The 12,060-nt window shown below is 47.0% G+C and overlaps 1 protein-coding gene across 4 annotated transcripts in view; it reads left to right on the top strand.

The window, feature by feature from the left end:
• Nucleotides 1-12,060, top strand: part of itpr3 (inositol 1,4,5-trisphosphate receptor, type 3) — a 255,817-nt gene that overhangs the window by 95,007 nt on the left and 148,750 nt on the right. The window lies entirely within an intron of this gene.

Raw genomic sequence — 12,060 nt, 5'->3', positions numbered from 1 at the left:
CAGAGGTACCGGGTTCGATTCCAGCTCCGGCCTCCCTGTGTGGAGTTTGCATGTTCTCCCCGGGCCTGCGTGGGTTTTCTCCGGGTGCTCCGGTTTCCTCCCACATTCCAAAAACATGCGTGGCAGGCTGATTGAACACTCTAAATTGTCCCTAGGTGTGAGTGTGAGTGCGAATGGTTGTTTGTTTCTGTGTGCCCTGCGATTGGCTGGCAACCGATTCAGGGTGTCCCCCGCCTACTGCCCGGAGACGGCTGGGATGGGCTCCAGCACCCCCCGCGACCCTAGTGAGGATCAAGCGGTACGGAAGATGAATGAATGAATGAATGATTAATTGGCCAAATGTGATGTGTGTGCCAAGTATGGTATGTTTTCAAGAATGTTAATAACTTCTTGATTTGGGGGGCAAACGCTGCGTCCCCACGGCAACATCATTTAGCAAAATATGAGGGTAAGTCACAAATAATGCGCACTTTATGCTACAGCGTGCGCTTATGTTGAAGTTCGATGCAATTTTGCCCTCATGCGAGAACTTGTGTGTCACGTGATCGCAACCAGCTGATATTTTTGTCTGATCGATCGTTACATGTGCTTCTTTCAGTCGATAAAAATGGCTGCTCCACTGCTTCACATGTACCAGTGGAGAACAATGTACAGTGATCCGATTTTTATGGTCAGAAGGTGTGTCTAGGTCAGAAGGTGTCGAGAAGGCTATCAATTTAATTTGGTCATTCTCCTCTTTGGCCCACGGGGCAGGACGTCCACAATTTCCCCAAAATATTTGAAATGCGTTTCCTTCTCACACCGCAGAACACTTATCCATTTTGCATTCAGTACATTTCCGATGAGCTTGTGTTCAGAGAAGCTGGCAGCATTTCTGGGGTGTTTGCTTTGCATAGTGGAGTTTTGAGCTGAATCTACGGATGCAGCGCGAAACTGTATTTTTGGACATTGTCTTTCTGAAGTGTTCCTGAGCCAATCTGATTATATGCTTTCCACAATGATGTTAGTTTTGGATGCAGTGCTGTCTGCATTTCTGTTGATTTTCAGCCTTGCCATGTGTCACGTCTCGGGCAAGCCGAGTAAAGTCTGGATCCCAAAAACGTAGACGTAAACAAGGTCTCCGTAACAAAAATAGGTTTAATGCTTATAATCGCACCGACAAAGAGTTAACATAAAGCGCTGGTCAAAACAAGGACCAGAGAGAACATAAACGAATAACAAAAGGTGCTTGCACAAAGGCAAGGGAGAAAATTAAAGACTGCCAATATAAACTAAAACAATGTATCAAAATACACGCGGGCGTAAAGCCAAATCACAAAACCAAAATCTTACTTACAAAAAGCAGGTGTACCGAAATTGCAAAACGCGAAACATGACGAGGTCAATAGCACAATAGTCCATGAGCAGCGAGAATAGCAATACCAAAAACAATTCTCCGACACAGGTGCAATGCAGAAGAGACCTTAAATACAGTGTTCACAAATTATAGATTGGCAGCAGGTGCGTGCCGAAGTCCGCTTCCGATTCGGCTGGACTGAGACGGCGTGAGAAGAAGGCGCAAGGGTGTAGTCTCTGGTCAACGGGGGATCTTTGCGACAGTACCGCCCCCACACCTAAATCTGAAGCGTCCACCTCTACAATAAAAGGAAAAGCCGGGTTAGGATGTTGCAAAACCGGGGGGTTAGTGAAAGCCTTCTTCAGTCCCACAAACGCATTGTCTGCGTCTGTGTCCCATCTGAATGGAACTTTTATTGAGGTCAACCGGGTCAGAGGTAGGACTCTCTGGCTATAATTACGGATAAACCGGCGGTAAAAATTGGCAAAACCCAAGAACCGTTGCAACTGTTTCCTCGTGGCCGGCGTAGGCCACTCCACCACCGCTTTAATCTTGGCAGTGTCCGCTCTCAGTTGCCCCTTCTCAATCACAAACCCCAAAAATGAGATGGACTCGACATGAAACTCGCATTTCTCAGCTTTGACATATAGACGGTTCTCCAACAGACGTTGTAGCACCAGTCGGACATGGTGACGGTGCTCATGAAGGGTACGTGAAAAAATCAAAATGTCATCCAAATACACAAAACAAAAAACATTCAAAAAGTCTCTCAACACATCATTGATAAGGCTCTGGAATACGGCCGGTGCGTTGGTTAACCCGAATAGCATGACCATGTATTCAAAATGCCCTAGGGGGGTCTTGAATGCAGTCTTCCATTCAGCACCCTCCCGAACCCGGACCAGATGGTAAGCGCTGCGCAGATCTAATTTGGAAAAAACAGCGGCGGATTGGAGAGGGGCGAACGCCGAGTCCAATAACGGTAGGGGATATTTATTCTTGATTGTTATCTCATTTAAACCCCGATAGTCGACACAAGGGCGCAACGAAACCCGGCCCCCAAAGGGGAGCGAGAGGGCCTGATAAGGCCAGCCGCGAGTGAGTTATCAATATATTCCCTTAGCGCCTCTCGTTCCGCGTGAGAAACCTGATAGAGACGCGAGCTCGGAAGAGGGGCGTTGTTCATTAATTCGATGGCACAATCATACGGTCGGTTAGGCGGCAAGGACTGAGCGCGGTCCTTGCTAAATACTTGACGCAATGCAGAAGAGACCTTAAATACAGTGTTCACAAATAATAGATTGGCAGCAGGTGCGTGCCGAAGCCCCCTAATGCCACCTGCTGGCCAGACCAAAACAGGATCATGACACCATGCAGTGGTTTCTCCAGAGTCTCTTAACCTTATTATGATGTTCTGGACTGTAGATGATGAAATCCCTAAATTGCATAGATCAGGGGTGTCCAACCTTTTTTGACTGAAGATCTACTTTTCAATCAACCAACCTCCCGTGATTGACCCATTATTGCACACGCACGCATAAGCACACACATGAACACACAGGCCATCATGAGCAACAGCCATAATGGCACCGAAGACACAAGAGAAAATCACTGCCTATGCTTTGTCGAGACCTGGGCTTGGGACGCACTTTTTTGTCGCGTTAACGATCGTAGCTCACGTGTACCGTTTTAAAATGCTTCTCATGGCACTCCAGATTGCCATTCTTTGCCAGTGCCCTCGGTAAATTGCTAATGAAATGAACTGATCTTGATAATACTGATCTTAATAATCTTGAACTTGACAATAGTCATAAAAGCTATTGCGCAACAGCTCTGATTGCGAGCTGCAATTACAGATTGCTGACCTCTAACAACTTCCGGTGAAGCAGGTCACACACCACCGGAGGTTAAAGTTGACCGGCTTCTTAATTTTATTTTATTTTTTTAAATACTTTTTGTGAAAGTCAGACTAGTAGGATGCTGAAGTGCAGTGTGCAATAATACAAAAATATGTAATGTTTATAATGCACACAGACACACAAATGTTTTAGGTTGTTTGTTCTTCTTCCCTTCTACGCACCTCGCGATTGACTTGGGACCAGTCCCCAAGCTATCGGTCGATCGCGATCAATGTATTGTGCACCTCTGGCGTAGATGGTGAAATCCCTAAATCCTTTGAAATTTTACATCACAAGCAGAATCATCTTTATTGGCCAAGTATGTTGAACGCACAAGGAATTTGTCTCCGGTATAACACGCTGCATGTGTATCATCATATACAAGGACATGACAAATTGGTATGGAAGGACATTTCGTAATGTAAGTGAACCGTACTGCGGTGGTACCACCCAGTGACAACTGTGAGACAATGTGCAAAGTATCAAGCAGAGCTGAAGTGGACAGTGTACAGTTAGTGCAGAAAATCATTGAACCATTTTAGAGTGATCAGTAGCCGTATTTGTTGTACAAGAAGAGTGACTACGTCAGTGATTGTTTAGGGAGTTAATGGCTAGAGGGAAGAAGCTGTTTAAGTGTCTGCTGGATTTGGTGCGCATGGATCTTTAGCGCCTGCCTGAGGGAAGTAGCTGGAAAAGGTGGTGGGCAGGTTACGGGGGCTTCAGGAGGATTTTCCGTGCCCTAGTCTTGATTCTTGCAGCATGCAAGTCCTCAAGAGTGGGTAGGGCGGTGCCAATGATTTTTTCCGCCGTCCTAACTGTCCGTTGAAGTCGGATTTTGTCCTTCACGGAAGCACCGCCGCCGTCGCCGCGGCAAACGTAGAGGTCAGCTCGTGAAGCTAAAATGTGATCTGAGACACACTTCGATCGCTCCGGCGTGATGTGCCCTCAACCCCGTCGCCTTGTGCTTGCTAACAGTCATTGGCTCTCCCATTGCGCCACGGCATTTCTACCCTCCACGCCTTTCTCGGGGAGGAATCCAGCGAAAGCTTTTGAGGGAAGTCCCCCGGGCTCGGCGATCGGAAAAGGCAATCCCTCCCGTTGCTACTCCCACAAGGAACGCGTTGTTAAACGCCCGGTCGCTGATGAACAAGACCGATATTCTGAGGGAGTATTTCCTTTCCAAATGACTTGGATTTCCTGTGTGACAGAGACTTGGGCAGGTACAGGTACTTTGCTTGAATTGTTGCCACCTGACTGTGGTTTCCTCTATACCCCGAAGACATCAGGCCATGGTGGAGGAACGCTGAGCATCTTGAAGAACAATTTCAAATGTAAACGGTGCACATTCACCACATCGGCCACCAGCTTTGAAGCAACCTTCTTTGAAATCGGTCATGTTTTCCCGGTGCTCTGTGCTGTCATTTACCGTCCTCCTAAATACAACAAAGACTTTTTATGCGACTTATCAACCTTTCTTGCGGAAATCAGGCTGAGATATTATCATATCCTCCTAATGGGGAATTTTAATATCCATGTGTGCTGTCCGGAAAAACCACTAGCAAATGACTTCTTATCGACTCTTTTAATTTCGTGCAGTATGTGACCAGCCCGGACATATTTTAGACCTTGTCCTTGCTTATGGTCTACCGGTGTCAAATCTGGAAGTCCTTGAAAATGGGATTTCTGATCACATGGCAGTTTTATTTGACGTGGTCTTATCGCATGCTGCTGTGAAGTCTGCCGCTCCTAGTTGTAAACGCCAAATTTTTAACGCTCGCACTGCTAGTTGTTTCTCTGATGCCTTTAATAACCTTTGTTTACCCTCGTCTAATAAAGAGGAACTCACCTCTTGGTTCAACTCATCATTCCGTGCCATCCTGGATTTGGTGGCTCCTTCATAAACTGTGCTCCCAAAACCTAAACCCGAACCATGGTTTAACGACATTACCCGCGCAACTAGACAGGGGTGTCGCAAAGCAGAACACAAGTGGAAAAAAGACAAATTTCATGTCTCTTATCAAATTTGGAAAGACTGCTGGCGTAACTACCAGCTCACAGTAAAAGTGGCCAAAAGAGAATATCTGTCGGACCTTATTCAAGCTAACCGTCACAACCCACGCGCACTATTTAAAACGAAAAACCCCCTCTGCCTACTTGCTCGGATTCTTCACCCGAGATGTGCAACAGATTCCTTCAGTTTTTCATTGATAAGGTCTCTACAGCTAGGACTCCGGTCTCAAATACCGCATATGACCCCTCTGTCTATGTTCCATATTCAGCTGTGCTAAATTCTTTTGAAACTGTGTCCTTGGCGCTTTGGAGGATGTAGTTCGCCAGACGAAGCCATCTGACTCCCTTTGCGACTCTCTTCCCCCGCACTTCTTTTAGGAGATTCTCCCGAGTGTTGGCGCATCGGTCTTGGGTATCATCAACAGCAGCCTCTCTTCTGGTGTAGTTCCCCAACAGTTTAAACATGCTGTGGTCCAACCCCTGATCAAAAAACCTGGTCTTGATCCAGATGTGCTGTCAAGTTTCAGGCCCATTTCCAAACTGCCTTTCATTTCCAAAATTCTGGAAAAAGTGCACATGCAGTTAAAACTTTTCTTGGATGAACATAACATCTTGGAGGTCTTACAGTCAGGTTTCAAGATGATGCATAGCACGGAGTCAGCCCTGTTACCCGTTTCTAATGACATCCTCCTGTCAAATGACTCTGGAGACCACCTGTGTCTAGTTTTTTTGGACTTAACTGCAGCATTTGATACAGTGGATCACAGTATTCTGCTGACTCGTTTGCAGCACTTGGTGGGCATTGGCGGCAGTGCTCTTGAGTGGTTTAGGTCCTATTTAGCTGACAGAACCTTTTGTGTCAGCCTTGCCTACTCTGAGTCACGCACTGCTCCCCTGTCATGTGGTGTTCCACAGGGCTCAATTCTGGGGCCTGTGCTGTTCTCGCTGTATCTGCTCCCATTGGGTTCCATCTGAAGGAAACATGGTACAGTGCACTCCGCTTAACAGAACACCATTGGGCCGAAGCGCTTCTGTTCTACTAAGCGGAGTTTCTATTAACCGGAGACACTTTATTAGGTACACCTTCAGACACGTCGACGACCAAGTTATGCACGCAGAAAACCCCCTGCTGACGAGTTAGAAGAGATATTCCGACTGTGGACGTCCATATCTTTAATCAAACAACAAAACAACAACTTTAATCAACTTCAGTCAAACATCTCAAATCACGAGAAAAATTTCGTTACTTTTGTCTGGAAACAGGAGTCCGTAATTTTGCGGTTGACTTCCCTCTCAATGCGCTGGATAAGAGGGAAGTCCTGGAAACCGCGGGCGTACCTTCTGAGAATCCGGCCATGCATCGTATCGTCTGAGTATGTCCTTCTTATCCGCAGGTGATAGCCCTCGTCTCTTGAATGAAGTTGAAGCCATTGTGACGTGCGTGTGTCTATGTGTGGAGTGACGCGTGCTACCTGTTACTGTATACGGCTAGAACTACCGCGTTTTCTCGCGATAGTGGTACAGTATCGCGATAGCTACACTTCGAAAACCACTAGTTTACAATGTTCATTGCTTACGGCCTGTTCTATTAAGCGGAGATCTGTTCTACTAAGCGGAGTATCTTTATAGGAAATTGCATTAGGCAAATCCGTTCCAGAGCCTTTTGCTCTATTAAGCGGATTACTCTATTAACCGGTGTTCTATTACGCGGAGTGCACTGTATTCCCTTCCACTGCTATTCAGATGACTGCCAGATATATGTCCCACTGAGCAAGAAAGACGCCTTCTCAATAAGGCCACTCCTATCCTGTCTGGAAGAAATCAAAACCTGGATGGCACAAAATGTCTTGAAATTCAATGAAAAGAAGACGGAGGTGGTATTGTTTGGTCCCAGTGGCCCTTGTACATTCCATCGTGTAGACTCGGGCCCTCTGTTTCCTTATCTTAAGTCAACAGTCTCAAACTTTGGCCTTAACCTGGACAGTGATTTCAAACTCGATCGGCAAATTGGTGCCATTGTTAAATCCAGCTTATTTCACCTTAGACAGCTGGCCAAAATAAAACCTCTCCTCTCACATGAACACTTTGAGACAGTAATTCATGCCTTTGTCACATCCGGCTCGATTACTGCAATGCCCTTTACTTTGGAGTCAGCCAGTCCTCCATTAAGCGCCTTCAGCTGGTCCAGAATGCCGCTGCTCGCCTCATGTCTGGTACACGCAAGAGGGAGCACATAACTCCTACTCTGGCATCCCTTCACTGGGTCCCCATTAATTTTAGAGTTATTTTCAAGATTGTCTTATTTGTTTTCAAATCTCTGAATAATCTCGCGCCACCTTACCTCTCTGAGCTCATCCGCCCCTACACACCTGCCCGGCGCCTCAGGTCTGTGGACCAGAGATTATTAGAAGTACCAAGAACTAAACTGAGGCTCAGAGGGGATCGAGCCTTTTCTGTTGCTGGTCCCTCTCTGGAATGACCTTCCACTGAACATTCAGCAAGCCTCCTCGCTGCCCATCTTCAAAACCCTCCTCAAAACTCACTTGTATTCTTTGGCATTCGACTCAGCATGACTTAGATTTGTTCTTGGTTTTACTGTTTGGTGCTTTCTACCGCCTTTATTACCGATTTGTCTTACTGTTTATTGTGCATGTTAAATTGCTCCATGTACAGCACTTTGTATGCAGCGATGGCTGTTTGAAAGTGCTCTATAAATACTGTTGACTTGACTTGATTTTTTTGTGGCGGCCCCAAAACAAACCGTGATGGAAGAACACAGGATTGATTCGATGACTGCCGTGTAGAACTGACATAGCACCTCCTGTGATGCCATGTTTCCTCAGCAGTCTCAGGAAGTACATCCTCTGCTGAGCCCTTTTCAGGATGGAGATGGTGTTGACTTCCCACTTCATGTACTGGTCTCCACTTGAAGGTCTCGATGGTTGATACAGGGCAATTGGATAGTGTGAGGGGCAACTGTGGAGAAGGATGTTTCCTGAAATCCACTATCATCTCTACAGTCTTGAGCGTGTTCAGCCCAAGGTTGTGTCGGCTGTACCAGAGCTCCAGCTGCTCCACTTGTTGTCAGTACGCAGACTCGTCACGGTCTTTGATGAGACCGATAACCGTGGTGTTGTCTGAGAACTTCATGAGTTTGACAGCTGGACTTGTTGAGGTGCAATCGTTTGAAGAAGAAGAGCAGTGGAGAGAGGACACATCCCTATGGGGCTCCAGTGCAAGTGGTGCGTGTTGATGATGTTGTTGCTCCCAGTCTCACCTGTTGTCCGTCCCGTCAGGAAGTTGAGGATCCACTGGCAGATCATAAGGGACACACCGAGGTGGAGAAGTTTGGGGGTGAGGAGTTCCGGGATGATGGTGTTGAACGCAGAGCTGAAATCCACAAACAGGATCCTTGCGTAGGTCCCTGTGCTGTCGAGGTGCTCAAGGATGTAGTGTAGATCTATGTTGACTGCGTCCTCCACAGACCTGTTTGCCCGGTAGACAAACTGAAGAGGGTCCAGCAGGGGTCCAGTGACATTCTTTAGGTGGTTCAGTACAAGGCATTCAAAGGACTTCATGACCACAGACGTCAGAGCGACAGGCTTATAGTCGTTCAGTTCCAATGTTGCCGGTTTCTTGGGAACTGGGATGATGGTAGACTGTTTGAAGCAGGATGGAACCTCACAGAGCTCCAGGGATCTGTTGATGATTTGTGTTAACACCAAAGCCAGCTGGTCAGTGCAGACTTTCAGGCACGAGGGGGACACTTTGTCGGGCCCCGCAGCTTTCTTGATCTTCTGCTGCTTGAAGAGCTGACTCGCGTCCTGTTTGTGGATCTGTAGTGGAGAAAAAGAGGGTGTATGTGAGTGTGGGGGGGGGGGGGGGGTAGATAGAGTAGTTTCTGGTAGAGGTGGGTGTGTGTGGGATATGGGGGTGTCCTTTTCAAATGGGCAGAAAAACATGTTTAGTTCATCAGCAAGACCCTTATTGTTCGCTGTTTGGGGGGATGGCATTCTATAGTTTGTGATTGCTTTCAGGCCATTCCATACAGATGCAGAGTGGTTAGCAGAGAACTGTTTTTTCACCCTTTTCTGCATTGCTTCTCTTAGCGATGTTAATTTCCTTTGTCAATTGGTTTCGGGCGTGTTTGTAAGTGCCCGATCTCCACTTCCAAATGCGGCCTCTTTCTCTTTCCTGAGTTGCCTGAATTAGGGAGTCAACCATGGCTTGTTATTGTTGAAGGAGCAGGAGGACTTCGTTGGTACACACGTCCTCACAGAAACTGATGTATGATGTTACAGTGTCTGTATTCATCCAGTGTGCCCATTGAAGTTTCAAAGACGCCCCAAACAGTGCAGTCTAAGCATTCTTGTAGAGCTAACTTTGCTTCATCTGTCCATTTTTTCACAGTCTTAACCGGTTTAAAACATCTGAGTTTCTGTCTGTATGTATTAAGTAGATTAAATTGTGGTCAGAAAGACCCAATGCTGCACGGGCGATCGATCGGTATGCATTTTTGATTGTTGTGTAGCAGTGGTCTAGAACAGGGGTGCCCAAACTTTTTGGATCGAAGATCTACTTATCGATCAACTAACCTTCCTGGGTGTGTATGCGCGTGTGCTCGTCCATTCGTGTATGTGTATGCATGTACAGGTCACAGCTGCTTCATCGAGGTCTGCTCATCATGAAGACAGTCCCGGCTTATCAGTCCATGGCCGAGAAGGAGGGGGGTGGTGGTGGGGGCCCTTGACGCCATGCGTATTTCCATCCAGGGGAAAGGCCAGATAGCGTTGTTTGTTTTGGAGAGACGGCCGCCAACAATTCCAGACAGCCTTGAGTCCTTGGTCTGTATGGTCTTGGTCTCTCACTCACTGGCGCCGATCATCCAAATCCGAAATTTCTTTCCGCAGTGCGGATCCCAACGTATTTTCAATCGCGCAGAGCCGTTCCAGAACCGCAAACATATTGCTGTTGAAATCAGTCATCGCTTTAGTCTGAGTGTTGGACATTCGCGCCAAGCCATCCAGAGTGACCGGCAGCTTCTTCACCTCCAATAGAGCCGCTCCCGTCGGTTGAATTTTTCGATAGAACAGCAAGTTGCCAACACCAATCAGCAGCATACCTGTTATCAAAAGGCCAATGATGTCTTCCACATCCTCCACGGACAGCACTGTCAGGTACACCGGTCTCCACTTTCTCCATGGGTCATGGGCGTATCCGGCAGCAAGTGTCCCCGGAGCGCAAGCAGGCTCCCCACTGCCCGCTCTTTTCGTCGAAGAAAATTTTGTCGATTATATCGAGAGACCAGCCAACTAATTCCATGGTTAGTTCTTCGGATGAAAGTATGGTAGGAGGCTAGGGAAGACAGGAGACAGCACAAAAGACTAAGTGGCGAGCAGGGAAAAAAAAAAGGTGGGAGGGCAGAGGAGCTGTGCAAAAAGCGTCCGCCTTCGTCGAGAGCCAAGCAGAAAAAGTCTTAGATCTAACGGTAGATCAGGATCTACCTAATGGGCACCACTGGTCTAGAATGTTGCCTTCTCTGGTGAAACAGTCGATGTGCTGCTTATATCTGGGAAGTTCACGGTTAAGATGTGCTCTATTAAAATCGCTCAAAATGATCAGATGTGACTCTGGGTATTTTAGTTCAAGTTTGTTTACTTGTTCAGCTAGCGTTTGTATCGCCGTGTTAGTGTTAGCTTGTGGCGCAATGTAAACACCGACTAGTAAAAAGGAGGTGAACTCACATGGCGAGTAGAATGGCTTGCAGTTTAAAGACAGCGACTTCAGGTCCGGGCTGCAGTGTGCGTCGAGCTTCGTGACATCAGTGCACCATTCTTCGTTGATATAGAAGCAAATCCCACCACCTTTCCATTTCCCTGATAGCTCCGTGTCGCGGTCGGCTCGGAGAAGGCGGAAGCCGGGTAGATGTAGCGCGGAATCCGGGTGGCGGTACTGAGCCAGGTTTCAGTGAAGCAGAGCGCAGCAGAACGTGCAAAGGTTTTGTTGGTCTTTGTGAGGAGAAGAAGTTCATCCATCTTGTTTGGCAGAGATCGTAGATTAGCAAGATGGATCAATGGGAGAAGGGTTCGAAATCCACGCTGCCGGAGCTTGAGGAGCACACCCCCTCGCTTCCCCCTCCTCCGGCGGCATTTCCATGCTCCGTACAGCGCAGCCGCTCCGCTCGCAATTAGCTCCAAAAAATCTTGTGGATTTTTGTGTGCTGGTGAAAAAAGACCGAGCCGAGACTCCCCAATGCGCAGCAACTTTTCCCTTGTGTAAGTAAGCCACTCAGGGTCGCCAAAAACGAACGAAAATGACAAAAACAGGGATATTACTAGGGAGCATGTAATCGAGGCTGCCATACCTGTCGGCGCCTGATGACGTAACGAAATTGAACAGCATTGTCCTTCAACTCTTTGACTATTTTCTAACACAGTTGTTTACAAAGAGGTGAACCTCACCCCATCTTTGTGAATGATCGAGCAATTCAGGGAAGCTCATTTTATACAAAATCATGGCACCCTTGTTTTCCCAGTTAGCCTCTTCACCTGTGGGTCATTCCAAGTAGGTGTTTGATTCCTCATCTTTCTCAGTGTTTCTTGCCACCTGTCTGCTGATTTCCAGAAAACAATAAAGTGTCGCAGTTTGAACATAAAACATTGTCTTTGTAGCAATTCAATTAAATATAAGTTCAACACGATTCCTGCAAATCATTGTTTTCTCTTTTTAGTTATGTTTAACACATTTCATTGAAACTGGGTTTGTAAATCATTGTATTGACTTCTAAACATACAACGACATGATATTGGCACATTG

Source organism: Hippocampus zosterae, chromosome 2 (assembly GCF_025434085.1).
Source record: "Hippocampus zosterae strain Florida chromosome 2, ASM2543408v3, whole genome shotgun sequence".
NCBI lineage: Eukaryota > Metazoa > Chordata > Actinopteri > Syngnathiformes > Syngnathidae > Hippocampus > Hippocampus zosterae.
Note: the sequence above shows the minus strand (reverse complement) of the source record. Positions and strands in the feature narration are given on the sequence as shown.